This window comes from Dama dama, unplaced genomic scaffold, assembly GCF_033118175.1.
Source record: "Dama dama isolate Ldn47 unplaced genomic scaffold, ASM3311817v1 ptg000093l, whole genome shotgun sequence".
Classification (NCBI taxonomy): Eukaryota; Metazoa; Chordata; class Mammalia; order Artiodactyla; family Cervidae; genus Dama; species Dama dama.
The window spans coordinates 6,627,304-6,630,445 of NW_026870908.1; positions in this window are offsets into that span (position 1 = coordinate 6,627,304).

Genomic DNA, 3,142 nt, shown 5'->3' on the forward strand with positions numbered 1-3,142 from the left:
ATCATGAAGCAGTTTTCAGAAACATGAAGAGTATGAAAAGGTGTGAAAAATATGAAGAGCTTCAAAATGTGTGAAATATATGAGGAGAATGAAACGGTCTGAAAAATAGGAGGATCATGAAGCGGTTTTCAGAAACATGAAGAGCATGAAAAGGTGTGAAAAATATGAAGAGCTTCAAAAGGTGTCATAAATATGAGGAGCATGAAACGGTCTGAAAAATAGGAGGAGCATGAAACGGTGTCCAAAATCATGAAGAGCCTGAAAAGGTGTGAAAAATATGAAGAGCTTCAAAAGGTGTGAAATACATGAGGAGCATGAAACTCTCTGAAAAATAGGAGGAGCCTGAAGCAATGTTCAAAAACATGAAGAGCCTGAAAATGTGTGAAAAATATGAAGAGCTTCAAAAGGTGTCAAAATTGAGATGAGTATGAAACGGTCTGAAAAATAGTAGGAGCATGAAGTGGTGTTGAAAAAAAAAGAAGAGACTGAAAAGGTGTGAAATATATGAAGAGCTTCAAAAGGTGTCAAAAATATGAGGAGCATGAAACGGTCTGAAAAATAGGAGGAGCATGAAGCTGTGTCGAAAAACATGAAGAGCCTGAAAAGGTGTGAAAAATATGAAGAGCTCCTAAAGGTGTCAAAAATATGAGGAGCATGAAACGGTCTGAAAAATAGGAGGATCATGAAGCGGTGTTCAAAAACATGAAGAGCCTGAAAAGGTGTGAAAAATATGAAGAGCTCAAAAAGTGTCAAAAATATGATGAGCATGAAACGATCTGAAAAATAGAAGGAGCATGAAACGGTGATCAAAAACATGAAGAGCCTGAAAAAGTGTGGAAAATATGAAGAGCTTCAAAAGCTGTGAAATACATGAGGAGCATGAAACTCTCTGAAAAATAGGAGGAGCATGAAGCGGTGTTCAAAAACATGAAGAGCCTGAAAAGTTGTGAAAAATATGAAAAGCTTCAAAAGGTGTCAAAAATGAGATGAGCATTAAACGGTCTGAAAAATAGGAATAACATGAAACGGTGTTGAAAATAATGAAGAGCCTGAAAAACTGTGAAAAATATAAAGAGCTTCAAAAGGTGTCAAAAATATGAGGAGCATGAAACGGTCTGATAAATAAGAGGAGCATGAAGCTGTGTTCCAAAACATGAAGATCCTGAAAAGGTGTGAAAAATATGAAGAGCTTCAAAAGGTGTGAAATATATGAGGAGCATGAAAAGGACTGAAAAATAGAAGCAGCATGAAACGGTGTTGAAAAATATGAAGAGCATGAAAAAGTGTGAAAAATATGAAGAGCTTCAAAAGGTGTGAAAAAAATAAAGTGCTTCAAAGATGACAAAAATGAGATGAGCATGATACGGTCTGAAATATAGGAGGAGCGTGAAGTGGTGGTGAAAAACATGAAGAGCCTGAAAAGGTGTGAAAAATATGAAGAGCTTCAAAATGTTTCACAAATATGAAGAGCATGAAACGGTCTGAAAAACAGGAGGATCATGAAGCGGTGTTCAAAAACATGAAGAGCCTGAAAAGGTGTGAAAAATATGAAGAGCTTCAAAAGGTGTCAAAAATATGAGGAGCATGAAACGGTCTGAAAAATAGGAGGAGCATGAAACGGTGATCAAAAACATGAAGAGTCTGAAAAGGTGTGAAAAATATGAAGAGCTTCTAAAGGTGTCAAAAATATGAGGAGCATAAACGGTCAGAAAAATAGTAATAGCATGAAGCGGTGTTCAAAAACATGAAGAGCCTGAAAAGGTGTGAAAAATATGAAGAGCTCAAAAAGTGTCAAAAATATGAGGAGCATGAAACGATCTGAAAAACAGACGGAGCATGAAACGGTGATCAAACACATGAAGAGCATGAAAAGGTGTGGAAAATATGAAGAGCTCAAAAAGTGTCAAAAATATGAGGAGCATGAAACGGTCTGAAAAATAGGAGGAGCATGAAGCTGTGTTCAAAAACATGAAGATCTTAAAAGGGTGTGAAAAATATGAAGAGCTTCAAAAGGTGTCAAAAATATGAGGAGCATGAAACGGTCTGAAAAATAGGAGGAGCATGAAGCTGTGTTCAAAAACATGAAGATCTTAAAAGGGTGTGAAAAATATGAAGAGCTTCAAAAGGTGTGAAAAATATGAGGAGCATGAAACGGTCTGAAAAATAGAAGCAGCATGAAACGGTTTTGAAAAACATGAAGAGCCTGAAAACGTGTGAAAAATATGAAGGGCTTCAAAAGGTGTGAAAAACATGAAGAGCTTCAAAGGTGACAAAAATGAGATGAGCATGAAACGGTCTGAAAAATAGGAGGAGCATGAACGGAGTTGAAAAACATGAAGAGCCTGAAAAGGTGTGAAAAATATGAAGAGCTACAAAAGGTGTGAAAAATATGAGGAGCATGATACGGTAGAAAAAATAGGAGGAGCATGAAGCAGTGTTCAAAAACATGAAGAGCCTGAAAAGGTGTGAAAAATATGAAGAGCCTCAAAACGTGTCAAAATATGAGAAGTATGAAACGGTATGATAAATAGCAGGAGCATGAAGCGGTTTTGAAAAACATGAAGGGTCTGAAATCGTGTGAAAAATATGAAGAGCTTCAAAAATGTGAAAAATATGAAGAGCTTCAAAAGGTGTAAAAAATATGAAGTGCCTCAAAATGTGTCAAAAATTAGATGAGTATGAAAAGTTCTAAAAAATAGGAGGAGCAACAAGTAGTGTTGAAAAAAATGAAGAGCCTGAAAAGGTGTGAAAAATATGAAGACCTTCAAAAGGTGTCAAAAATATGAGGAGCATGAAACTTTCTAAAAAATAGGACGAGCATGAAGCAGTGATAAAAAACATGAAGAGCCTGAAAAGGTGTGAAAAATATGAAGAGTTTCTAAAGGTGTCAAAAATATGAGGAGCATGATACGGTTTGAAAAAAGGAGGAGCATGAAGCGGTGTTGAAAAACATGAAGAGTGTGAAAACGTGTGAAAATATGAAGAGCTTCAAAAATATTAAAAATATGAAGAGCTTCAACAGTTGTGAAAAATATGAAGAGATTAAAAAGGTGTCAAAAATGAGATGAGCTTGAAACGGTCTGAAAAATAGAAGGAGCATGAAGCGGTGTTGAAAATCATGAACAGACTGAAAAGGTGTGAA